The 27,767-nt window shown below is 39.0% G+C and overlaps 1 protein-coding gene and 1 pseudogene across 1 annotated transcript in view; one reads left to right on the top strand and one right to left on the bottom strand.

Moving 5' to 3' along the window:
* ARHGAP24 (Rho GTPase activating protein 24) overlaps positions 1–27,767 on the bottom strand; it is a 638,162-nt gene that overhangs the window by 343,477 nt on the left and 266,918 nt on the right. The gene's annotated exons all lie outside the window — the stretch shown is intronic.
* LOC150019203 (heterogeneous nuclear ribonucleoprotein A3 pseudogene) lies at positions 25,434–26,540 on the top strand (annotated as a pseudogene).

Here is a 27,767-nt window from a genome sequence, read left to right as displayed (position 1 = left end):
AGCTCCAGACAAAAGCAGTGGTTATCCACTGCAAGGGACATCAAGACAGGACAGATCTCATAGCTCAGGGAAATCACAAAGTGGATACTGAGGCAAAAAAACAACCCATGCCTCTTTCATCCTCCTTAAAATGCCTACTGAGGCACCCCCTTATGCAGAGGAAGAAAGACACACCCTAGTTAAGCTTGGAGCAACCCAACAAAATGGGTCATTTCATCTGCATAACAAAATAATTCTCCTCAATAATCATGCTCAACATATCCTCACCAAACTCCATAACCAATTTCACATAAGCCCAAGACCACTACACGCTTTATTATCCCAAACAATACATCACACTGGCATGCTAACCCAGCTAGAAAAACTATCCCCAAACTGCCTTATATTCCAACAAGTCAACCCTCAAGGAAAATTGATACTGCCTTTCCCCACACACTAAATTCAGGGACATCTTCCAGGTTAGGATTGGCAAATAGACTTTATTCACATGCCTCCAAAGCGCCTTTGATACCTCTTAGTTTTTATTGACATTTTTTCCAGGTGGATCGAGGCTTTCCCCACTGCTATGGAAAAGGCCTCCGAAGTAACTGAGGCCCTCATTAATTGCATTATCCCCCAATTTGGACTTTCCTCCTCTCTTCAGACAGATAATGGCCCTGCCTTTGTTTCACAAATAGCCCAGCAGGTAGCTCAGGCATTAAACATTAAGTGGTGACTTCACATCCAGTACCAACCCCAGTCATCAGGGAAAGTAGAACAGGCTAATGACCTATTAAAAATCCACCTAACCAAACTTAGCACCGAAATACATCTCCCATGGCCCAAATCACTGCCTCCAGCCCTCCTCTGAATAAGCTAGGCTCCCAAAAAGCCCCACATGCTCATCCCCTTTTGAAATTATGTATGGCAGACCCTTACTTCTAGGCCACATCCCTCCTACCAAGCGGGACTATGGAGACTACCTCCCTATCCTCTCACACCTGAGATCCACCCTCCGAAGCCAGGCCAATTCAATACTACCTGCCCCACCCACTGATCACCAAGAATTCCCCATCACACCAGGAGACTATCTCTATCTTAAAGCCCTTACACCTAAAGCTCTCACTCCCCGGTGGTCTGGCCCACATCTAGTCCTCCTAACCACCCCCACAGTGACTAAACTCTTAAATATCCTATACTGGGTACATTTCTCCCATATCAAACTTGTTCCTCAGGTACCTGAATCTCCTCTAGCCTTGGATCTTGAACCCATCATCACCCAGCTCATCTCCATCCAGAAGAGACACAAGCAACACCGCCCACCTATTTCTGTACCCCCATTGGAAACCTGACGGTAAAAATCACCCAAGCCCAACCTTTCTCTAAATTAGTCTTCCACGGGCCCTACTCTTTACTCATCTCATCTCACAAGACCTTTTATTATACAAAAAGCCCCCCCAGGCTATTTGTCAGTTTCTATAATGCATCTCGGATGCCTGGCTGCAGGGTACTCTAAGCGACTACACCCCTGACAAAATTTACTTTTACACTTTCATCCTAGTTCTGTCCCTCGCTGACTTATTCGAATCACCATAACCATGCTGACTCCCCTCACAATTACAGTTATTGCCCTGCTAACTTTTGCCACCTCATATCAACATCCTCTAGCCTCCACAATACAGCGAATAGCACCCTTAACCAACAAAACCAACTGCTGGATCTGCCCCAACTCCTCCCACCACTCAGACATTGAGGTAACCATCTTTCCACCTAATCTCCACCTTATATAACCTTATTGCCCACTTTCTTCTATATCCCTGCTACATGGGTTTGACAGGTCCCCCTGGAGAGGCCCAGCCAGTAGCCACCGTCACTCATATTATGGGTCCTGCCACTCTGTGTATCCACTTCAGACATGTCAATGGCACCCACATTCAGCCTCTCTCCTTGGGTGCATGCAACCCTTCCCTTTTCTGCAACCACACCCTAGACCTAGCCTTCATACACTATGAAGGCTGACCAAGAACTCCTACTTGTCCTTACATATTAGCCCAAATTCACAATCATACTAACACTTCAGATTTTCCTGCTTCCCCTACATGGATCATGGATTTTCGATTTAACCAATACGACCAAACATGTCTTCACGAAATCCTCCATAATGTTTGATGCCGGTTAATAAAAAACAAAACTCACCCCAGCTGCATTGCCATCACCAAAGCAAAACATAGCACTGCTATTTCCCTTCAAGGGATGGGATATCACTTCCTATGTGGTACATAGGCATACCTAATAATTCCTCCATACTGGACTGGCACCTGCATGATAGTCACTCTAATACTAGATGCCTCTATACTAAGCCCCCAGCAAATGGCCACTTCCAAGGCAATCCCCAACCTTGGCTCCTTCCTCGAGACCTCCATCTTGTCCCACCCCTGAGACAAATGAGACCAGCAGTGGTCTGAGTTTGGCAGACATGCGTACAGCAACCCTATCCTTGAACAACCAGGAATAGGGCACTCCATATATAGAGGCTTCTTCTGGTTCATAGGAATACCCCAATTAGAGAAATCAATACTAAATCTCTCTTTATCCCTTCAAGAAACTTGGAATGCCACTCTCCAAGCCCTAGAAAAATGGCAAGAATCCCTAAACAACCTAACAGATGTAGTTCTCCAAAACAGGAGGGCCCTAGACATCCTCACAGCCAAAGCAGGGGGAACCTGCACCACGCTAAATGAAACTTGCTGTTTTTACAATACAGGCATAATAGAAGAAAATTTACAAGTACTTAAAAAACACATTGACATTATTGCCCAAGCTAGGAAACGAGCATACAGAGAATCCTGGTTCAGAACCTTCCTCTTATGCTTCTCCTCTCCCTTCCAAGTGATCCTATTGCCTCTCATAACTCCACTGCTTCTCCCCCTATTATTCCTCGCCCTTGGCCCTTGCTTTCTCAAACTGCTAGTTAACTTTATTCAAAAAATGGCCCAATCCATGACAACCTCTACCGTCCATAATGTACTCTTATTAAGATCTTTTAGATATCAACCCGTGGCAAGAAACAACCCTAAGCTGGCAGTCAACCACTTCCCATCACCCTAACTCAGCAGGAAGTTGTTATAGAAGAGAGATTCAGCGACCCCTTGCCAATCTGGTCTCTGGCACACAAAACCATTCTGCTGCCCCCAAAACTCCCCACTGCTCACCTCCTTTTATTAAAACAAAAAGGCTAGAATGACATCCCTGGTTCCCATGCCCCACCACCACCACCACCACATGCAGCTGCCTAGGAGATAAAAATGTTTCAGGGCTGGAAATTCCACACCTGCAACTGCCTGGGAGATAACAGGATGCTTCAAACTTAAAATAAACTGAAACTGTGTTCCACTTTGATCAGTCTGTCATACCCACAGCTGCGAGATAACCAAACGGCCAACTAAGCTCAAAAATCCCTTTTTTTCTTCCCCCTGTAAAGCAACCCCTCTCTCCCCTAGAAGCTCAGAGTCCTAGCCACCCGCAGCATGGCTCCCTCCCCATTCACTAAGCTCAGAATCCTGGTTGTCCATGGCATGGCTCCCTCCCTGCTTGCTGATTCTCCCAATAAACTTCTTTTTTTCTGCTCACTGCATCTTAATGGCCTTATGAATGACTCCGTTCTTACAAGTACCTTGTATAAAACTGGTCCATTCAGTGTATGATGTTTAGGGATAATTCATTACTTAAGGAGATTTATTTAAGACAAGGATCATAACTAAATAACAATTTGAGATGAAGAGCCATCTATATAATTAGCAAAGGAAACTCTAATACTTATATGTATTTGCCTCACATATTCTTTCTTTGTAGCCTGAAAGCTAAACAAAACTGAAAAATGCATATATATACATGCGACGACGATATATATATATATATATGTACATCTATTCATGCATGTATGTATTTGCTATTTAAAGTTTTTCGGCAGCCGTCCGTCTCGAGAGACGATGGTGTAGCTTCTTAAGAGTCTATCTGCACTGCCGAGAATGGTTGTGCAGTCCGACTCGGGAGTGACACGGTATCTGTCATCTTGCGATGACGCTGGAGTGTCCTCTCCAGTGAAGCTGAAGCTACAGAGCCTGGGCAGGGTGATATGGAGGGTCTGCTGTTGCCCATGCAGCAGACCCACCCTCTCTTCGCAGCTGAAGGGTCCAAGGGAAAGACGGAGTCAATACAGCTTGGCTTCAGGTGCGCCGCAGGAGTTGCCGGTGTTGACTACAACGTCAAACCGCCTTAGGGACTCCGGCTCCGGATTTTCTGTCGGGGTTTACTCCCTTAGCCTTTCCCCTGAAGAGGTATGCCGCAAGGCAGCGGAGGTTTTTTGGAGTCAGAGTTTTCCTTCTCTGATTGCTATTTAAAGTACATACAGACAAAGCACAGATCAGAGACAGATTTAGTTTCATTAAAGCCAAAAAAACATTTTCATCATTTATCCAAATAATTCAAACATTTTTTTAGTCCTGTAAGGTTACAAAAAGTAATACCAATGGTATTATAATCTTCAGTAACAACAAAACAATACTAAATCTTGCAATAAAAAAGCCATTATACTGTTCTAGGCACCTGGCATACTGTGAGAAAAAGACAGGCAGAGTCCTACTGCACTGGCACTTCTGTTTGGCTGACGACAGAGTGGGTGATGTTCCATCATGCACCACTGCTAGTTGGATCCCAAATCCCTGCTCTTCCAGCACCACCTGGTTGATTCCAAGTCTTTCAGGAATTAACATCTAAAGATTCTTCCCTATTTGAGCAATCTCATGGTATCTCAGCACTTAAAGAAAAGCAAAATCCATGTACCAATACACAGATAAATAAACTGCATACCACCATAATCTAAGCTGTTTCCCAACTAAGTGCCTTCTGCAAAATTTCAAAACCTCTTCCTACTGATTTATCCTTAAATATATATATCTACCTAATTAGAGGTGGTAAATTTTTTCCAGAAGTTGAAAAACATGGTCATTTTCCCCAATCTGATCTCTACACTGACAAGGGGCAACACCTGATAAGAATGCGAAGAGGTTAATAGAAAGATTTATCCACAAGCAAGCTTATCCACTTCTAGGGCAAATCTGTCTGAAAATGTTTGCAATGCCCATATCTGTTGGCCAAATGTCTAAAGCAGAGAAGATGAATTGACTATTACAATACAATAATTTTGGTAAAAGTCTTATCCTCTTTTTTTAAAGTACTCATATCCCCCCTCCCCATGTACAGAGAAGCCATATAATTTAGGAAGCTAAAGAATAGAAGGGTGCTCAAGTTTCACAAGTTAGGCTTTCTTTGTCAGTAAGCAACTAGGCTCAGGGACTTGTTTAATGAATTCAGGACTTTTTTTTTTTTTTTTTTTTTTTTGCAAAGAGAAGGGTGAAAGAGTATTTCTCAATAGCCTATAAATTACAGCCTATAAATATTGTTGTAAGACATTTTCAGTAATTTCCAATATTCCACCTCTACAGAAGTTCATTTGAGAGTTTTCATTTAAAGTCACATCAGTAAAGCAGTCACCATGGGCTCAGGTATTTTGGTAAACACCTTTGTCATGACTTGCTCTGGAAAAAATAAAACTTTCTAAGTTTATGTATCTTTATTACCTCCCAGAGGTTTAATAATAGAGGATATTCACTTCACACAATGAATTTCATAATTTTTTAGGTCATAATCTGATAGTGTCTTTTTTCTCCACTTCCTTTATCCCTTACTAGCTCATTATCCTTTTTACTACAGTGTGGTGTATTAAATATGGGTACAAATTCTTTGACACTTTCCTCATCAAGAGAGAAAGTGTTTAACCTTCCCCTTAAATATAGGTAGGCTCTATGACTTGAGTCTGTGATAATCTCTGTGCACAGAACTGCCTCCTGAAATACTCCCTGGGAATCCTGGAAAGTACCAGCTATCCTGAGACTCCAGGCTAGAGAGTGCATGTATAGTTGCTCTGATCCACAATGATTACTGAGCCCAACTGTTTGCCTCAAGGTGCCAAATACATGAGTAAAGCTGCCTTGAACCCTCCAGACCAGCCCACCTACCAGTGACTACCACTAAGTGGACACAGTCACTGCCAACTGGGGTAGAATTGTAATGCCAAGCTTTGCCCAATTTCTGATCTATATAATCATGAGATATAAAGTGGGTATTGTTTGAAGTCTCTGAGTGTTGGAATAGTTTGCTATGCAGTGATATATAACAGAAACACAAAGCAGTACCAGGAATGCAGTTGCTATAACCTAAAATATGCACCATTGGATGTCACAACCAGAAAACAGGCAGAAGCCAGAAGACCCTCAAAGTGACTTCTGTTGTGAGAAAATTGAAGGCTGAAGAAAAGAGAACCCTAGTTCTGTAGAGGCTGACTGGTAACACTGTACCACTAATAAGGGGGAAAAACACACCTGATGAACTGGTCAATTTTGTTATGATTTTCAGACAGAACATTGAAAATGTTAACTGGTTTGTTTTAGCTACATATCATAATGTATAGATAGAAAAAGATAAGCTAAAAAGAACTGCTAAACTGAAGACTTTAGAGAAAGTATAAAGGAAGCAAGACTAACTGGGTCTAATAATAAAACTTTTTTTTAATCCGCAGTTTCCCCAGGCAACACAAGATCGCAAAATAAGAAATTGTTTTCACCACAAACAGCAAATTCTGAATACTGTCAGTGAGGTAGTAAACATCTCAAAACTGTGGTTGTAAGCCCCTCTCTTGAGACTTAGAAAGCTTTTAGGATATGCCTAGTAGAGTTTAGAAGAATCTTAAGAATGAGATTCTTAGACCCTCTTTATTAATTAAGAAAGGCTTTAAGACTTTTAAGGGTGTGCCTTATATCAGCTAGACAGAAAGGCTTCTAAGCAGCTTAGGGCATTCACTGTTTCACAGTGCTCCAACTCTCCACTCAAAGTGTGGAAGGGTCTACTTCAGAAAGAAATGTGGGTATAGCTTTTGTTTAATAGAATGGACTATAATACCATACACTGGAGGCCTACAAAGTTTTAAAAGAAATTATTATTAGCTTGGATAGGCAGAGATAGGGACAGTGTAAAATGAAATGAGACTTCTGATTATCAAACTTCTATAGCATGTGAAGCAGGTTGAAAGGCTATTCAGTTTCAAGCACTCGCCATTTCTCATGTCATAGAATGAATGACTCATAGTGTCATTTATGTTACATTACATCGTATTATATTATGTCACATTACATTATATGACAGTATTCCCCACTTATCTGTGGTTTCACTTTCCATGATTTTCCACCATCAATGCAGTCCAAAATTAAGTAGGAAATCCCAGGAATAAACAATTCATAAGAATTAAATTATGCACTGTGCTGAGAAACATGATGAAATCTTGTGCCATCCTGAGCTGTCGAACCTGGACATGAGTCATCCCTTTGTCTGGCTTATCCATACTATGTGCATGGATAAGTCACTTAGTAGCTGTCTCTGTTATCAGATTAACTATTGAGGTAGCACAGTGTTTCTATTCAAGTAACCCTTATTTTACTTAAAAATGTCCCCAAAACTAAAGAGTAGTGATGCTGAAAATTTGAATGCACCAAAGAGAAGCCATAATGTGTGTTTTTTTTTAAGTGAAAAGGTAAAAATTTTACCTTAATAGGGGAAAAAGTTGTATATTGAGGTTGCTAAGATCTATAGTAAGAACAAATCTAACAGAGAGATTGGTAAGAAAGTAAAAGAAATTCATGCTAGTTTGCTGAGAGAGAAATCACATTCACATAACTTTCATTACAGTATATTGTTATAAGTGTTCTATTTTATTATTGTTGTTAATATCTTACCATGCCTAATTTAAAAATTAAACTCTATCATACATATCTATATCTATACCTATCTATATATCAAAATACATGTGGGGTTTGGTACTATATGCAATTTAAGGTATCCTCTGGGAGTCTTGGAATATATCCCCTGTAAATAAGGGGGGACTACTGTGCATTACATAATATCATATAATATTGGTTCTCTAGATGTATTCAAAATTTTAAAAATAAATGTAATATGTTTTATCACTAATCAGTAGGGAAAAGCAAGAAAAACCTCATAACATCCCATCACATTCACTTGTTAGGATGGCTATTATTAAAAAAAGAAGAAGAAGAAAGTATAACAGTATTGGCAAGAGTGTGGAGAAACTGAACCCTTGCACACTGTTGTAAAAATGTAAAATGGCATAGCCCCTATGAAATATAGTATAAAGTGTTCCTCAGAAATTAAAATAGTTATCTTATAATTCACCAATCCTACTTCTGGATATTTATCTGAAAAATTTGAAGACAGGATCTCAAGGAGATATTTGCAGCATTATTTACCATAGCCAAGAGGCAGAAACACCTAAATGTCTATTAATGAAAAGATGGACAAAGAAAATGTGGCATATACATACAGGAATATCATTTAGCCTTAAAAAGAAGGAAATCCTTTCATATGCTACAACATGGATGGACCTTAAAGACAGTACACTAAGTGAAATAAGCCAGTCACAGTAATATGAATACTGTACAATTCCATTCATATGAGGTATCTAAACTAGTCAAACTTGTAGAAGCAAAAAGTTGAATTGTGGTTGCCATCAGCTGAGAGAAGGGAGAAATAGAATTGGTAATTAATGAATTTATAGTTTCAGTTATGCAAGATGAGCAAATTCTAGAGATCTATTGTGCAACATTGTGTGTACAGTTAACAATACTATAATATACACTTAAATTTGAAGAGTAGATCCATGTTAAGTGTTTTTTATCATAATAAAAATGTTTTTAAAAGTAATGTGTTTTAATGTAACAGAGTGTGACAACTTCAAAAGATTTTGAAATAATTCAGTACATCTACCCTAACAATAGCCATGTTTTAAACAGATATTAGCTCAAACACTCTTTAAGTAGGTGAGTTAAGAGTTAAATGAGCAATCAAACAAATGAAGATCATGGCCTAAGTCTTTGTATAGAACCATCTTTAAAATGGATTTTTAATAGCAGCCTTCTCTAAATCAATAGCTGTGCTTACCTTTGTGGGCATGGAGAGAATTTCATTATTCCACACCATTATAATGTGTGAGTGAATTTATGTAGACATGTGCTGACAGGTGGGAAAGTTGCTAATGTAAATAATACAGGTTCCCTTCCCTGCCATCCCCCTCAACATATCCCAACTTATACCTATAAGAACTTCCTTTCTTTTTACATCAAGACTTATTGGTTATCTACCCTAATCTATCTTTCTTTTTCTGCCCCACTCTCCTCTTTCCACACATACCAAAAAACTTACTGGAGGTTAAGAGTTGGTAATAAAGTCAGGGGGAAGTGTGGGTTTTGGCCATCCAAGCTTTGAACCCTAATCTAAAGATCAGCACACATATGGAAACCTATAATTTCCCCTCATTTCTTGGAATGTACCAGGCAGAGATGGGAGAGAGATCATTTCTGGCAGTTGGAGATTTATGAGCAAATATATATTATGCGCCTTTAAAAGTGCTTAATGTATCAGATGAGCATGAGAAGCATTGTCTACATTGGTGACAGACAGGAGTAATACTACTCCTTCAAAGAAAGTTCTCTTTATCCTTTTTCTGCTGCCCCAAATCCAATGCTGTTAAGATAATCAATGCAGCTTTCACAGTGCCTGTTTCTGAAGGTCTATCAAAAAGAGTTTCAATAAACCACTTAAGTGGCAGGAATATTTTTCTCTTGATTACTTAATGCCAACCATGAGCTTTTGCATACCTTGAAAGCAACGTCTTAAATTCTGTTTCTGGAGGCTAAACAGATGGTTCTGCATTTCCATAGCATCCCTAGTATATTTCTTCTTGCTGATTTCCCAAACAATGCAGTTTGGTTTACACTGTGGCCATGTGAGAAGGCCACTGCAGCTGGAATGTCAGGATGACTCCATTTATTCTGTAGCATTCACAGGATAAAGCCTCATTGCCTCTACTTTGTAAAAATGCACAAGTCTGAGACATCCACATGACAGGCTATTCTCATTCAAGTAAAATCCTAAGGCTTTCTGGTACTATTATCATACTATTTTCAAATTAGAGCACTCTATCAGGATAGTTCTAAGGTCACACAATATAAGTATTCAGAAATACTTGTCTATCTGTGGATAATTTGCATTTCTGTTCATTTTTTGTTCTAATGTAGTGGCAGTGGACCACTTCTCTGGTACTTAGAGGATATTGTCCAACTCAGCTTCGTGAATGTTTCCTGAAATAGATCATCTTTTAGGGCAGAGCGTAACAGGGGGGGTAAGAGGCCAAACTTGAGCCAGACTGGTGTGAATTAGGCTCTAGACTAGTTCCTTACCTTGATCAAGTCTCTTAACTCTGCCCCAGTTTCTCCCTCTATAAATTGAGGATAATAGTAGCACCTACATTCTAGGGGTGTTTTAAAGATTAAAATATATATACTCCACACAATTTTAAGTTTTTTTCTCCTACCCTTTTATAAGAAAGTATTTTGCTATTGAATTAAAAGTAACATTAAGATGAAAATAAGGGTGTGAATAATAGACACATATTAACAAGGCTGATCTATCACTTCTCCCCAACTTGGAAAGCCTAATTTCTTCCATGAAGATCATAAAGACTGTTACCTGCTACTTTAATATGGATCTGAAAAAATAGATTTTTTTTTCTGAATCAATATGTTTAAGTTTCATATAATAAATTCCTTGGCCTCTTTCATAGAAAAATTGGACACTCTATGGGGTGATCCTGTGACTTCAAGATGCATTCAGAGAGCTCAATGCAGCTGTTCTCTCCTGCTAGCAAGCCACAACTGGCTTCCATGTTCCCCACAGGACAGAACCCTGGGAGGGAAGTGGAGAGCTGAATGTTATATGAGTTAGCAATGGCTTTCTTGAACTTACATCATGTTTAAATGTATCAAATGCTGTTCATTATGTGGTTAAGTTTGTGGTGCATCTTGGAGGAAGGAACAAGGAGAAGAACTACTGGCATCTGAAACAAAACCAGAAATCTTTGTTCACCGGGGACCTCAAATTAGACATGAGTCATAGGATCGTCGAGTTGCTCATGCTGGAGTCAGCTGGGCTGATTGACTTCTCATAGCACAACACATGCATTCTTATTTAATCTCATTGTCTCAGAAAATTAGAGAAAGAACGTTCTCATAAAGCAAGATTTGGAAAGAGGACACTGTTTTAGTTGCAAGTTTTTCTAGAAGTTTTTCTACATGTTTGAAGGCTGTTGAGTTTACAGAAAATTCTATGACAACTCTTATAAATCTCAAATGTATCCATACAAGCCACAGTCCTAGGTGTCAGAATAATTCTTTAAACAAGATGTGATCTAAGAGTCCTTTCTGTAGTATCTGTCACTTTATCTTTAGGAAATCATAAGGAAAATACAGAAAAAGGCTCATCACTAAATTTTTTTTTTTTTTTGTGAGAGGGGTCTGTTAAGTTTAGGAAGCTTATGATACTCAAAACACAAACCCTAATTCATGAAATGTGTGGTGTTACATTCATCCACAAAAATGGTGAAAAATGGAAAAATATCCATGCATATAAGCTTGGCTTCAGAATACTTCAATTTATTTTTATTTCACCTCTGCTATTTACTACCCACGAGACTCTGGGTTATTCACTTAACCCCTCTCAATTTAAATTTACTCTAAACACTTAAAGATAACATTTATCTCACAAATTTCAAGTACTGTGTGAGCGCATAATGCATTGGGATAAGGAAGCCATAACCCCTATCCCCACAAGTTCTCAGTCTAGTACTGCCAAAATGTGAATGAGAGAAGATACATAAAACTTCCTTGGTATGTTTTGACTCTCAGTATTAACTGGTTTCAATTTAGTAATATCTTTCTAAACCTGTAGTTTTCTTTGGCAGTATAGCATTCAATAAAAGAATGATTATGCATTGGGTGGTAAGCAGGGCTTTTTAAAACCTTTCTTGCTGCCTTTCAGTTTCAGTAATTAGAGGTTGGACCATGGATAGGCATGGCAGAATAAAAGGAACACCCATAGGAATATATACTTTTCAGCAGTAAAAGATTTTTAAAAAATAAGACTTGTTCAGGTATGACATTCCAGTCAAAGTCTTAGTCAAAAAAAAAAAAACAAAAAACCTCTATTAACAACTGGTCTTATTAGTTTTATGCAAAGAAACTTATGTCATTACTTACTTCTTTAGAATGCCAAACTCTGGAGGGATCAGATAGGGAGAAAAATATACAACGTGAAGGAAAATCCTTGTCCTTCTAATATTCACTGACCTTGCATTTCCATTCTTTATATTTTTATTTTCCCCCACTAAAAATATTTTTGTTTTGTTTTTCCATTACAGTTGTCCCACCTTTTTCCTCCTCTTGCTTCCCTGCACCCTGTGCCCCCTTCTCCCACATGCAGTCCCCATCCATTTGTCTATGTCCATGGGTCATTTATACATGTTCTTTGACTAGACCCTTCCCCTTCTTACCCCCTTCTCTCCCTCACATCTCCCCCTTTGTTACTGTTAGTTTATTCCTTGTTTACATACCTCTGGTTCAATTTTGCTCATTTGTTTGTGTTATTCATTAGTTTCCTGTAATAGGTGATAGCATAAGGTATTTTTCTTTCGTTGCTTGGCTTATTTCGCTAAGCATAATTCTCTCTAGTTCCAATCATGTTGTTGCAAATGGTAAAAGTTCCTTCTTTCTTTCAGTACTGATTCATTGTCATTTTCCCCCTTTGTACTCGTGTTCCTCTCTGTCTCTGTTTCTTCATCTTCTTAAAGCAGACCCTTTAGCATCTCTTGCAATGCTGGTTTGGTGGAGATGTATTCTTTTAGCCTTCTTTTGTCTTGGAAACTCCTTATTTCACTTTCCATTTTGAATGAGAGTCTTGCTGGGTAGAGTATTCTTGGTTGTAGGCCTTTGTTTTTCATTGCTTGGGCTCTGGTTGTTACCAAAAAACCCTGAGGAACTGGGAATGACTTTCGAAGGTAATAAAAGCCCGCGAGATAAAAGGCCCAGTACCGTGGTTGGTTGTGCAGTCCACAGCAATCTTTCCCGGGAAGGAATGAAGGTTGTTTTCCTGAAAGATGGCTAGAAGGGACCTTAAGGCACAATGAAAAACCAGAAAGACTTGGAAAGGACAGGTGTGTACAGGCAAGGCTGAATGGCAGGTATGTGGCTCAGCTTCTGTGCCCTGAAGAGCAGACTGAGGGTCACTCTAAATGTTCCTTGGGTAAGTTCCAGCAAAGCGGAACTAAAGATCATAAGTGATCATTTGCTGCTCTTGTTATATTTATGCAAATGAACAGGATAAATTAAAAATGGACTTAATGTAGTCCCTTTAAAGACAAGGAGGGTAATTTTAGGGAGAAAAATCATGATTCAAGGAAAACCACAATGATCAGTGTCAGACTATAAAGTAGTGCAGCTAACCGTCTTTAAAGTTTCTTTTCATTTAAAATTTGTTTTCATTTGAAAGTTAAGCTATGTCTGTGGTATTATCAAAGATGTTTAATTTACAGGCAAGAAGAATGTCAAATGCCATGCAACTGGATGTCTTTCTGATAAGACAGTCCTACAGATTTAGAGACTTGTATGTGGATTATGTTACATAAATTAACATGTATTTTCTGTTTTCAAAGGGCATAAGCCTATGATCTCATTACCTGAGTGATTGTCCGTACATATAGGCTTCACTTAATCCTGTCTGCATCGCTGCCTCCTGAGACTCAACGGTTTGGCCGAACTAAGTGGCTGGGTTGGTGAAGAATGGGGTGGTCTGTGGGCTTCACTTTAAAGCTGGTTTCTCTTTTCTGTCCTAATGGCTTGGACAGAAAGAGCACAGAGATCTGAGATGGGGGAAACCTAAAATATTTCCCTCAGCCCGAACTAAGTATAATGAGCAAAAACGTTTTGGACAGGTGAGACGTACCTGGCACACCTTCCTCCAAAGAAGTCCTTCTTTTCCCTAATGTGGGACATTGAAAAATTAATACCTGTCTTTTGTCATCTAGTGGTTATGGACTGAATGATGTCCTTTAACCCTGTTGCCAAATCTGTTACTTCCAGAATACAACAATGATGCCAGTCTGTTAAATCAAGCATGCTGTTGTCTGGGGACAGCCAACCAACCTGGAGTCTGCATGATCCTTCCCCATGTGGGAAGGCCATCCTTCCCTCCACACCCCCACTGTTATTAGGGATGTCTGGACCCAAGGGTAGGTAGGATGATGACCATGTCCAGCTTGAAGCAACTAGAGGAGCTCGAGACCTTCGCCCATTGTCCTTTATAAGATTATAAAGGGTCTTAAGTCTGAGAGGGAGGGATTGTTATATTTTATTGTTAAAACAATTAATTAATTATTTTTTTAAAAAAAGAAGAAGAATATATGAAAGGGTGAGGCAGGAGAGCTTGTATGTATGACCCATGGGCATGGACTTGGGGGGGGATTATTGGGGTAGGGGTGGTGCAGGGCGGAGGGGCGCAAAGGGGAAATAATTGGAACTATTGTAACAATATAATCAATAAAATATACTTAAAAAATAAAATAAAATAAAAAGTAAGACTTGTTCAAAACAAAAGAGAACCAGACTCATACATACAGAGAACAGACTAATAATTGCCAGAGGAGAAGGGTTTTTGAAAACTGTGTGAAAAGGGCAAAGGGATTGAGAAGGACAGGTTGGTTGTTTCAGAATAATCATGGGGATGTAAAGTAAGGCATAGGAAATATAGCCAATAATATTCTAATGACTATGTATGCTTCCAGTTGGGTACTGGACATATCACAGGAATACTTGGTAAACTGATTATGTAACTGCTATGCTGTACACCTGAAACTAATACAAAATAGTATTAAATATAAACTAATTTAAAAAAATTAAGTTAAAAAAAAAGTTATTTCAGAACTTCTGGCCAAGATGGAGGCCTAGGCTGATACACTCCATCTCCCTTCACAACTAAGAAGGAATACAACTACTGCAAAACAAGAAATAACCAGAAGTTCCAGAAAATAAAGCTACATGGAAGTCCAACTTATGAAGTTATAAAAAAGTGGATGGGTAGGAGGGGTGAAGCCAGGACAGAGAGTTCAAGCTGTACTGGTAGTGGCAGCTGTGGTGACAGCAGCAGGACGGCGGTAAGCACAGACACCTGTATTTAAGGTAAGGTAAGAAATGCCTGGGCAGCACCTCTGGCTGCAGACCAAACCCATCAGCTTGCAATTCCAGTGCCAGGGAAGGCAGACCCCCATTGCCTCAGACTGTGAGGGCTAGAGGGCATGGGGATGCAGGAGGAGGCTCCTGGTCTCTCAGCAGAAAGGAAATGGCAGAAATCCATCTTGGACCCCCAACCCCATGCAAAACACCACAGTGTGATGAGAAGGGTCACCCAGTTGTGAGGAGTGCACAGGGCTCTGCCCCCTCTAGTGTAGGAGGTGTGACAGCCCTGCCCAGGAAGCAAAGGTAAACACAAACTGTCAGGATAGCACAGATCATGATAGAGATCCCACTGATTCAGCTGACCAGACAGCAAATATCTAATATAATGGCTCAGCAGATAGGAAATCTTTCTGAGGCACAGTTCAGAGCTTTGGTTATAAAAATGTTTACACACCTAAAATCAGATCTTAAACAAGATGGGGAAGGCATGAAGACTAGCCCTGATGAAATGAATGAAAATACATATGAAACTAGTGGTAAGGGAAAGAAAACCAGGGATCAAATCAACAAATTGGGACACAGGAAAGGAACCAGTGCAGAAAGAGGAAACAAAAGTGAGGAAAATGAGGAGAGGCTCAGAAGCCTATGGGACAGCTATAAGCAGGACAACATCCAAATCATAGGGTTGCCAGAAAGTGATGAAGAAGAACTAGAAATTGAAAAATTATGTGAAAAAATAATGAAGCAGAACTTCCCTAACTTGGGGAAGGAAATAGACTTACAGGTCCAGGAAGCACAGAGAGTTCCAAAAAAATTGGACCCAAGGAGAACCACACCAAGACACATTATAATCAAAATGTCAAAAATTAAGGATAAAGAGAGAATCTTAAAAGCAGCAAGAGAGAAGAGAATTATATACAAAGGGGTCCCAATAAGACAATCAGGTGATTTCTCAAAAGAAACTCTGCAGGCTAGAAGGGACTGGCAAGAAATATTCAAAGTAGTGCAAAGCAAAAACCTACAACCATGATTACTCCATCCAGCGAAGCTGTCATTGGAATAGAAGGGCAGAGAAAGTGCCTCCAGGACAAAGTAAAACTGAAGGAGTTCATCAATCTAAACCACTGTTATATGAAATGTTAAAGGGACTTGTTTAGGAGAAAGAGGATCAAAATTATGAATATTAAAATGAAAACTGTATCACAACAACCAACAACAGAAGCTGGAATCAAAACAAAGGCAAACTAGGTAACGAGAGTGGGAAAAAAATTATAGGTATAGGGAACATTTTGAGGGGAGGTCAACAGGGAAGAGGAAGACAGGATACGGAGGGAGATGGTACAGGAATTAAGAAGCTTAGTAGGAGGGAGTGGAGTAGACAGGAAGATGTTGAGAAGAACTATATTCGCAACCAATGGGCATGGACTAAGAGGGGGGCAACTGGAGGGAAGGGGGTCACTGGGTGGAAGGCAACAAAGGGAAAAGAAATTGGGACAACTGTAAGAGCATAATCAATAAAGTATATTAAAAATAATAATAATAATAAAAGAAGTTTTTAAATAGTTGTTCCAGAACAGAAAGGGAATAATTGGATGCCAGTAGTTTCTGGCCAATGATACTTTAAAGCAGAGGCTAGACAGTCGTCTGGTACTGCTTCTGTCAACCAGAATCATAGTACAGTATTCCCTCACTTATCGCGGGTATTATGTTCTAGACACCCCCACGATAGGTGAAAATCCACGAAGTAGGAACCTTATATTTATTTTAGTATTTATATATATATACTAAGGCTTTAAAAACTCTTCCCACACACTTATAAACCATTCCCAGTCCCTTATTAACCTTTCCCACTCCCTTATTAACCTTTTCCACACTTTTATAAACACTACTTATGTTCTTAAACATATTCTACACTCTTAATCTATATAACTTTAAGAACATATGTATACAGTACCGCAAAATCCTGTGATATAGCAAAAAATCTGCGATAAATAATTAAATGTAATATTTTTAAAAATCCCGCGATACAATGAGGCCGCGATAAGTGATCTGCGATATAGAGGGGGACTGCTGTATTGAGATAATTGTGCCTAGATGATATAGGTGTTGATAATGTGATTTTCCTGAGCTTTCTCACTGGATCATGACCATGTCACATTTAGACCTCTGGAAGGACTCTTTTATCTTGTCAGAGGGGAGTCAAATCAGAGAGGAAAAACTTCAAATGAGTAGCAAAGTTCTAAAACTTTAGACAGGATTATGACAAAATATCTAATTAGGCACACCTAATACATTTTTTCTTATCTACTTCTTATTTCCACTTTTAACGAGATTAAAAAAGACTACAAACTTGGACCTGTAATGAGAGAAGAATCAAAGGAAAAACAAGAGAGATATATACCAGTGAGATTCTCAGAGAAAGAACCTTGTGTCCTGACACCCTGGAGCCTAGACTAAAGGTCAGTTAGTCTGGAAAGCAAATGGTAGGATGTCTTACACCATCCCAGCATGGTGCAGTATTCATAAAGTGTAGGATTCCTGGGAACATGCAGGAGCTGTTAAATTATTATGTGTCAAAGGAGGGTCTGGAGGTTAGCTGAGAGTACAAACAGAGGGTTTGATATGTTGAGTAAGATAGAAAATTAATGGACTAAAGACAAGAGAGGAGTAAGAGCCTGGACATTATCTTAACAGATATAAGCATGCAGAAGGAATTTCTCTGAAGGAATGATTTCCATCATAGTGGCTACCAACAGAGTCTTGATTCCTCCCTAGTACTATACCATGAACTTCCTAGAACATAGTGCTCATCATGGAGACAAAGAAGGGAAAGGAAAATCCTGTCTCAAATAATTATAAATCTGAAAATGACTAAGAATTGTGTAATCATATTTTGTACATCAGTCAGGATAGGAATTTGCAATTTACATTAATAGAAATAATATAAAAATATAGTTACATTTTATTTCACACTGATTTTTGCAGTTTGAGGAATACATAATGGCTGAACAGTTCTTTTCAACCCTGAGTTCGTAGAATTATAGTCTGAATAAGGCTAAGCTTTCTGGTATTAATTATATTTCTCCAATCCCTTTATATTTAGTTCTTGTTTTGATGTTTTATTTGTCTGTGCCTTTTATTATATGTCTCATAAAATTTTTTTTAAGTATTATAAATAAAAACAAATTTGGGCACTGGACCCAGATCTCTTGCTGATTATGTCAAGCTTTGATATTGCTTTTCACATGGAATTATAACCCTTTTAAAAATAATTTAGTAAAAAAGAGTCTGCAAAATTGAAAAATTATACATAATACCAATACATAGTTGATTCATATTTGTTTTCCTGACATTTGAGAAAAAGTGTATCCCTGACTTAAACAGACTTATGTGTACCCATGGCATCACTCGTCAGCTAGTAACCTGGACTTCATTCCTTTTGAGGGATCACCATTCAAAGAAATGAAAAGATCTAAGGGGTATTACCATTGAAATATTAACAGAGGACTCACAACAGTTTGTGGCTAAAACTCACTTCACTGTCAACAGCAGCATCAGTAGCAGCAGCAGCAGCAAGAATGGACACATCATTAGTTGCCTGCCAGGTCCAAAGGATGGAACAGGCTAATTAAGCCCATTGTTTCCTGGTTGTCACTCTAAGGGACAGCAGAGAGGTAAAGGCTGTGTGCCCAACTAGTTTGAGTGACAAACTTGAATCCCCTCCACCTCCCAAATGTGCATATAAAGTGTGGACTGTCTGCCAAGGTCAGCGGTACAAGACACATCTCTATGTATAAACATGCTAACACAAAAATGGAGGATTAAAGGCGCATTAAGATGTTGTGAGGGGATGAAGAGAGACCAGAGCAGAAGGAAAAGCAATGACTCATACGTGTGTCTTTTGCTAATAACCTTTATCTAATCAAAGCATCTTGATTCAGAGGCTATCCATGCTGTTCAGGAGCAAACTACTGTTGTCAAAACCACCATTCCGCCAATGTGAATGCCCTGCTCTGCCCAGAAGGGTCCTTCCACCCTGAAGGCTCTGTTCTAGCCTCAAGACAGGCAGAGCTCTGTCTGCTTCTTTCATGTGCTGCCACTTTCCAAGTCTTGTTGGTATTTGTCTTTTAATAACACTGGAGTAGGAATATGGGAATACTTTCCTTAACATGCTATTGTACTTCACAAAAACAATCTCTTTTGAGTGTTAAAGGACAGTATGTTTAAGGAATGAGATGACAGTGCTCTGTTTGCCACAGCAAGACTTTCAAAAGATAAGTAGGCACTGCTTGACCCCACTACACTATATCTTCATAACCCCAGCTTTACACTGTCTTACTCACAAACCTGCTCCTTGCTTTACCCTGAGAAAGGGCACTGTGTGTTCCAAGGATGGATCCTCAGGACCCAAAGGCCACCAAATAACAGTAGGGGAACCAAGACCCAGCTTTTGGATTCTTGACCCTTGTCCAGTGTTCTTTTTCTGCTTCACTGGAGTTTGGCTCTCCACTCACCCAACACTATTAACTTGGCCCCCGATTCCTAAGCATCAACCCCCAACCAAGCTGCAGATGTAAATATAAACTTGGAGGGATCTTGCTTAACAGTTGTTGCTCAATTCTAATGAAAAGATCAGAATTGCCCCATTTAGAGAATTTTGCAAACGGTCTCTTAGAATTCCTGGAATATGAAAGGCAGCAGCAAAGCAAAATGTTGGCATTATTATGATAAGGCTTTTTGTTGAATGCAGAATGGTTCATTAAAACTTTAAACAGGTGGCAGCTTTGGCAGCCCACTGTGCGTACACTATGCACAGATTTATTATGCCTTTCATTGCAAAATGTTTATGCAGAAACAGACTCAGTGAGATAAATTACTTATTCACAAGAGCGTTGTGTTTGAGGACACCATGATAAATGTCATATCAATCAAATTATGCAATGAAAACTTAACATCAATTTTATAATCATCATCCATTATTTGTAACTTAGGAAACTCTTTCCATTAATTCTCCATTTTAATTTTGGAGTCTTTCAGGCAGCTTTTACCTAACAGTGGGGGACAGTGCCACAAAATGGGGACTATAGACAGGATGTCACCCATTGCTGAGGTTCAGTGTAGGAGCTGGATATGCATTTCAAAGTAAGCATAATTATGTGTGAATAGCATTGGCTCTAACCATCCTTTGTGATAATGGGGGAGTAAGAGAAAAGCATGTACATATCAAAGGCATGTTCAAACATTGCAGTTTTTTTCATTAAATGAGGTGAGCCACAAGCCAACTGAAGCTCAACCTAATGTCAAGTGAAGCAAAGTACACACTTCAGAATCACTACTGAGTCCTTGAATAATTGCAGTGATTCCATAGGCTCACTGTCATCACCTTCCTAGGAGCTGGACATTTCTGCTGTCATTTAGGGAAGGCTAGTCACGTCACCTTTAAATACGACAGGAAATTTTCTGCTACAAGGGTATCTAGAAGTGGATCCCCCACAGTCCAGTCTCTCACAGAACTTTCCAGATTCTTTTGTTCAGTGCAGTGTCTGGAGTTGCACACACAACATTGACTGATGCAACATTCTGCCAGCTACTTTCTAGTCATTCCTGACCTGCTAATGCCACTTCACACAACTGCAGGTTCTGTGCCAAATCCCCCTATAAGCACACTTTCCTATGAAAAACAGTCAGAGCAGACTAGAGAGTTGTTTCTTATTTGGGCATTTGCCTCACTTCTGTTAAGGAAACCCCCGGATATAGTCACTACTGCCTTAGCCAAGTATCTCAAGGACACAGGCATCTTGGTTTTTCAACTGGCTTCTATGTTATATAATTGCCCTCATCCTTCTGCCACATACAGGCTTTTAGTCTTCGCTATTGTCAAAGAAAGAAGGCTTACTAATCTTTACTTACTTTTTTTTTTTCCTTACCAGAAGTGTACTCTCCTCCGCTACCATAAACAACATCAAGTATCTTTTTTCAAAACTCTGCTCAAGAATAACCTGTATAACCTTGGTTAGAACATCATTCCATACACCAAAAGGTTGCAGGTTCAATCCCCAATCAGGACACATACCTAGGTTGCAGGTTTTATCCCCAATTGAGGTGCACATGGGAGGCAACAGATTGATGTTCTTCTCTCTCATTGATGTCTCTGTCTCTGCCTCTCTGTCTCTCTCTCTTCCCCCTTGTCTCTCTCTCTCTCTCCCCCTACCCACCTCTTTCTCTCTGAGTCTCTCTCTCCCATCCCCTTTCTCTAAAAATCAGTAGAAATGTTTCCTCAGGTGAGGATTAAAATAAAATTAAAAAAAAAAAAAAAGGATAGCCTCTAGGAAGATTTTTCAGCCTCTCTGATTACAAATTGTTAGGGCTGCCCTCTTAGCACCTGAAAATAGATCTGTACAATTCTAACTGTGGTTATTTGGAGCTTTGTTTTTATCCCTATTACCCATTACGGGCTCTCAAACAGTAACAAAAAAAGTCTACCTCAAGGGAGCTCCTTCAGGTCAATTCAAGATGGTGTTAAGTCTTGGAATGAGAATATTTAGTTCAATATCCACAGGGTTACCCCTCAGATATCCTGCCTAGCCAATGTCATGCAGACTGACACATCTTGTATGACAATAAAAGGTGCCCTTAGTTCACTGATTTTCACTATTATCCTGTCAAAAGAACATAGGACCTGGAGTAAGAAAAACTGAGTTCTGACCCTTGCCATATTGCACTTAGTAGTTGTGCAATTTTAAGTTACTTATGGCTTTAGACAAGGCTCAGCAGTTACCTCTATACAATGTGCAAAATTACATTTGCTATGGCAACCTTAAAGGGAGTTTGGCTTAGATAAATTATATATGTATTTATTTCGTAAACTATAAAGGAAGATATTAGTGTTACCATCACATATTAGTCAAAGAGATTTTTGTATTATTCTGGGATAAGAGATAAAATAATACAATTCATAAAAGGTTCTTAAAAGATGAGTACACCTTTGACAGTAGAAGATAAAGCATCTAAGTTTAATATCATAAAGAATTGTTCAGCAAGACAAGTTGTATTTGCCTGCTTTATCAAGAGAAATAAAACCTGCTACATCTGCTATAGCAGTAGTTCTTAAAGTGTGATACTGGTCCCACAGCATCAATAACATCTAGGAAGAGTATTAGAAATGCAAATGATTGGTGTACTCCAGACCTACAGAACCGGCTCTCCAGGTGGTTCTGATGAATGCTAAAGTTTGAGGACCACTGCCCTGATCAGTAGTCTGGGGTTTTAGTTCAGATACCACAAACTTGTTGGCTAAGCTAGAAGCCCAGGCTAGGATAAGACATTGTGAGATTCTGAGCATTAACCACCACAACAAATTATTCCAGATTTCCAGTCAGTGCAGATTTATTGTGATGGTATCATTTTCATTAAATATGAGCAAGGCAACAAAATGTGATTTTGTGAACATTTGTCAGTCTTTTTTAAAATATATATAACTTCACATTTTTTAAAGTTCATTGCCAGACCATGGCGCCACATTTGGAGGTTTCAAGAGTATAGTCCCTGCAGTGATAAGTGAAAAGTTTCTCCCTTTAGGTGAAATGCACCATCAACTCTCAGAGTAACTTAAGGAAGTCAGCCTCAGAACCCTTAGATGTTCCCCCTGAGGAAGTGAGATGGTTGTGCTGAAAAGTACCCTATGTGCTTTTCCAGCTCTCTCTGTCTGAACTGTAGCCTTCTTTCTTTCTTTCTTTCTCTTTCACTCTCATCTTGAAAACTGAATCCTGAGATTAGAACAGAAGGCTTAAAGAAAAGGCCAGAGAAAGAAACACTGGCTGAGAAGCAGAAGAGAGGAAAGTACACAGAGAAGATGCATTTCCCATACCATTACTGGTATAAAAATCACACACACACACACACACACAAAAAAAAAAAAAAAAAAAACTAAAATTCAGCTGTAAAATAACTATGAAACAGTACCAAATTTAAAAAATAATGGAATAAAGTATATTCATCCTTTAAGAGAATCCTGCAGAGCAGTGAGTGGGGATGCCTTGCAGACTTCCTAGGTTATCATGAAGAGGATGAAGAACTGTCCCAAATGAGAACAGCACAGGTGCAGAGATGGGCCTCTTCAAACCCAGGCCACTAAAGCAAGGTACAATTTGAGTGAAAGGAAGGGCTGAAGAGAATGCAGCTGCTCCAGAGTGAACATGTTCCTCTGTATGAATTCATCTTTATAATTTTAAGGAAAATCCTCTTCTTCATCTTGTTCTATTGAAATCATGCCGAAGTCACTGCCTACTTTTTGTAAAGGTGAAACTCATACCTCTTTAAGCCTTGAAAGAACTGAACTAAACATCTACAAAAAATTCAGTGTCTTTGGAGGAAAAATTAAGTTAATTCAATGTATTAGTGAAGACAGCATGCTATTTATGGTAGCAGAACAAACTACCAGACATGAAGAAAACAAGCATTCAACAGGGGAGATATTTACTTTCACAAAGAGGAATAGCCAGCCTCTGAATAACAGAATTCAGTATATTTAATTTCCACTTTCCAGACGTTCTTAAATATAATTTTCCTCCCAATCCTCATCCTGATTCATACTCAACAGAAAATGTTTCCTTGCCATGTGAATATCCTCAGAGCCCAACTGGAACCAGGAGTCTGTCTTTCTTTTTTGTTTGGCACCTAAACTCACTGCTACAACAGATGGGTCAGCTGACTGCATAGCCAAGTTTTATCTGCTGCTATAGAGCAATGGTTAAGTTGGCAATGAGAAACATTCTGCCTTAACTAACTGCCAAGACCAGCCTCTCCAACTCCAACCAAGGGTAAGGTGGGTGGGGATAGAAAACTCAGATGCAGTTGCTCCCATTTGGTGGTGTCCATTGTGACATCTATTATATCCTACGACATAACTGAAACAGTAATGAAGTCCCAGAGAGCTGAGAAACAAGTTGCACACTCCTAAGGGAAAGCTGAACTAAAAGGAAGCAAAAGTTAAAAAGAATTTCACAAACAAGGAGGGTTTGCAGCCAGAAATTGAAAGGTCTCATCTTGTCGCAGCATGGCTTTAATTAAACATCTCTTCTTCCCCATTCATTCCAACTCCGCACAGATTTTCCCCAGTGCTCTTTCTCTCTATGCACAAGACTAAGTATTTTTAATAGAAATTCAATCCACATGGTTTCTGATTCATTTATACACATTAAAACACATCAGAATAACAGCAGAAAGGCTCCTGATGTGCACAAAGCTTTCTGAGCCTGTTTCCTCATTAGGAATGAAAAACTGTATTGTGTTCATATTAAACTCATTCATCTTTTTACAGGTTAAAGTTTTGCTAAAAATCTTGGGTCACAAAAAGGACAGAATAGGTTGAAAGTTGGTAATTCTGCTCCTTAAATGGCAGAAAAAAATCACTTAACTCAGACCCTCGGTCTTTTGAGGTTTCCCAGCATCATTCTTAGAGATTTTTCTGTATTTGTTCAGTGGTATATTTGAAGCACATTCTCCTTTTAGTAAAGGCACTGGTAGGTATTCATTCTTTATAAGCAATCCTACTATTCATCTATAATTTCCCAGCCTTAGAAGTCAGCATAGGAGAAGTTCTACAGAAAGCTTTGCTTTCAATTACATAAACATACTGGGGCATATAAAAAGGGTTTTGGATATTCTAAAAGAAAAAAAATAGTGTCTTCTTAACATATGGATGCCCTGTACTCACAATTCAAACATAAAAGGCTGCAGCAAAAGCTTGTGTTTATATATAGCTCACAGTTTCCTCATCTACTAGCTTTATTCAATCACTGCTATTCATTCACACATTCATTTCTTTACTCATAATTTCACTTGACAAATATTTATTTTACTGTATACTTAGAGTCAAGTTATGGGAAAATAGAGATTCAAATATCACTTTTCATTTCTTGGAAGGAAACATGCAAACAAACACAACAGTATGATAGTATGTATAATGGACCTATGGACAAAATATACAGAGAACACATAAAAGAGACCATGAGTTATTGTTAAGAAGGACAGAAAGGCTAGAGAAAGCAAAGCTAGAAAGACAGGTAGGCTTTTTCCAGGTGAATGACTCAAAGAAAAGACAGTCTAGTCAGAGGTAACATCAAGTGCAAAGGCTCTGAGGCAGACAAGAAAAATGTGTTCCTCAAGCTAAAAGGAGTTCAATATTGATGAAGAAAAAAATATATAATGTTGCTCTCAGTCCCATATTGAACTCGAGGTGGAAGAGGTGAGTCTGGTCTCAAAATGGAGGCCCATGATCCAAAGAAACCAGAGCAGTTGAGAAAACTGTTTATTGGTGGTTTGAGCTTTGGAACTACAGATGATAGTTTAAGAGAACATTTTGAGAAATGGGGCACACTCACAGATTGAGTGGTGATGAGAGACCCCCAAACAAACGTTCCTGGGGCTTTGGTTTTGTGATGTACTCTTGCGTTGAAGAGGTGGATGAAGCAATGTGTGCTCAACCACACAAGGTTGATGGGCGTATATTGGAACCAAAGAGAGCAGTTTCTAGAGAGGATTCTGTAAAGCCTGGTGCCCATCTAACAGTGAAGAAATTTTTTGTTGGTGGTATTAAAGAAGATACAGAAGAATATAATTTGAGAGACTACTTTGAAAAATAGGGCAAGATTGAAACCATAGAAGTTATGGAAGATAGGCAGAATGTGAAAAAAAAAAGAGGATTTGCTTTTGTAACTTTCGATGATCATGATACAGTTGATAAAACTGTCGTTCAGAAATACCACACAATTAATGGGCATAATTGTGAAGTGAAAAAGGCCCTTTCTAAACAAGAAATGCAGTCTGCTGGATTGCAACGAGGCCGTGGGGGTGGATCTGGCAGCTTTATGGGTCATGGAGGAAACTTTGGAGCTGATGGTGGTAACTTTGGCCATGGTGGAAAATTTGGTGAAAGAGGAGGCTATGGTGGAGGTGGTAGCAGAGGTAGTTATGGAGGAGGTGATGGTGTATATAAAAGATCTGGAGGTGATGGTGGTAACTATGGTGGTGGTCCTGGATACCATAGTAGAGGAGGCTATGGTGGTGGTGGACCAGAATATGGAAACCAAGGTGGTGGATATGGTGGTAATGGTGGTGGATATGATGATATGATGGTTACAATGAAGGAGAAAATTTCGGTGGTAACTACGGTGGTGGTGGGAACTATAATTATTTTGGAAATTACAGTGGACAGCAGCAAATTATGGACCCATGAAAGGTGGGGGCAGTTTTGGTGGAAGAAGCTTGGGCAGCCCATATGGTGGTGGTTATGGATCTGGTGGTGGAAGTGGTGGATAGGGTAGCAGAAGGTTCTAAAAACTCAGCAGAAAAGGGCTACAGTTCTTAGCAGGAGAGAGAGACAGGAGTTGTCAGGAGAGCTGCAGGTTACTTTGAGACAATCATCCCAAATGTATTAGAGAAACTATAAAAATCTGCCACAGAAGGAACGATGATCCATAGTCAGAAAAGTTACTGCAGCTTAAACAGGAAACCGTTCTTGTTCAGGACTGTCATAGCCACAGTTTGCAAAAAGTGCAGCTATTCATTAATGCAATGTAGTGTCAATTAGATATACATTCCTGAGGTCTTTTATCTGTTGTAGCTTTGTCTTTTTCTTTTTCTTTTCATATATCAGGTATATTGCCCTGTAAATTGTGGTAGTGGTACCAGGAAAAAAATGAAGGAATTTTTAACTTTTCAATATTTGTGTAGTTCAGTTTTTTTACATTTTAGTACAGAAACTTTAACAAAATGCAGTTTTGAAGGTGTTTCCTTGTGAGTTAACAAGAAGATCATTGTTAATCACTTCTGTATGAATTTTGCTAAAGTTAACTGTAAAGAAACACCTCTTGACTCGCAGTTTAACGGGAATCTATCCTCCCCATTTCCAAACCATAAAATGAATGGGCTCTAACATGTGGAGAGAATAGATACTTGTATGTTTGCATTGTGTGTTTTAGATAAATAGAATTGGGTATTTAAATGAGCATATTTGTGACTTTAATAGCATTAAGATTTACCTTCAAATTTTAAAAAATCTCAAAATTAAAAAAAAATATATATATGATGTCATCTGAGAATGTCTGAGGTAAGAAACAAATACTGAAGGGCTATATATGTCATACAAAATAATTTAGGTTTTATCATGTAGGACATCTTTTCTTAATTGGCTGTGGCCATTAGAATGACCTAGAGATCTTCTCTAAACATCCACCTAGGTCCTAACCCAAGAGATTTCAATTTTGTAGGTCTTGGGTAAAGCTTTTGACCTATATTTTCTTAAAGACTGACAGATCATGTTACATGTCCTTGTTTCAGAACTGCTTTAGGCTCCTAGGAGTCACTAAAGGTGCTGGTAGATATCCTTGTGGGCAATGTGAAAAAAGTTTTGCTAGTTATAAAAGAGATTCTAGGCAAGGGATGGTTTAAGAGGCAATGCAAACTTTCAATAAAGAATAAGTGAAGTCTTGAGTTAGGACATGGCAGGAAGAATGCAAGTAGATTTGAAAGTAATAATGGGAATTAGATGACTAGGAATTAGTGGACTAAAATTACATCCTCTCCCTATTTCCTGCT

Source organism: Furipterus horrens, unplaced genomic scaffold, assembly GCF_987537825.1.
Source record: "Furipterus horrens unplaced genomic scaffold, mFurHor1.1.pri manual_scaffold_2, whole genome shotgun sequence".
NCBI lineage: Eukaryota > Metazoa > Chordata > Mammalia > Chiroptera > Furipteridae > Furipterus > Furipterus horrens.
The sequence above is the reverse complement of the archived record's forward strand: the minus strand, read 5'-3'. Positions and strand labels throughout refer to the sequence as shown.